Raw genomic sequence first — 819 nt, forward strand, 5'->3', positions numbered from 1 at the left:
AAAAGTTGTACGTTTTCTAAAGACCGAGATGACCATCGCGTCCCACTGACCCCGCCATCCCATGGCTAAGGGCTTGGTTGGGGAGGAATTGCCGAACGGCTAGCTGATGTCAGCCCCCTCGCCATCCGTAAAGAAGTCGATGACTTCTTGTCTTCCAGACTGAGTGTTTTACGACACGTTCGTGTTGCGATGGCTAAAAGCCAAGACCTGCAGAAACAACATGCAGATGAAAAGGAAGAGGCAAAGCGGAAAGCTTTAAGGTCGGGGACTTGGTTTTATTGATTTAAAAAAACTGCCTACACATGCAGCCTCTGCTATCTTCCGGACGAAGCTTCGTCCACAATTTATCGGACCGTTTAAGGTTGTGGTCAAGCGGGGCCTAGCGTATACGCTAAACCTTCCCAAACGAATGCGCACCCACCCGGTGTTTTACGTGGGTTTACTCAAGCCGTATTGGGATCCGGAGAACGCGAAAGCGTTGGCACCAGAGCGGATCTCACGGGCCCTTGGCCACCCAGAATCTGAACCAGCAACTGGTTCTGAGCACGGAGTGCAATAACCTCCCGTCTCCAATAGAGCCAAGCACCCCACCGTCGCATACAGCGACGCATTCGCCTGCGCTACGGTTAGGAGTCGCTCCGACATAGCGCGGTAGTCCTCAAGGCGAGGCAGCCGGCGCACGACGCGTTCCAAATCATCAAGAGTGTCCGCACAGCAATATACTACTTCAGCATGACGCTCAGCGGAGCTCCGATCACGACGGACCTCGTCCTCAAGGGCTCGAAGAGCATCGCGAGTCACCGGACGGCGGTCGACCCG

Source organism: Plasmopara halstedii, assembly GCF_900000015.1.
Source record: "Plasmopara halstedii genome assembly, contig: Scaffold_658, whole genome shotgun sequence".
Taxonomy (NCBI): domain Eukaryota; phylum Oomycota; class Peronosporomycetes; order Peronosporales; family Peronosporaceae; genus Plasmopara; species Plasmopara halstedii.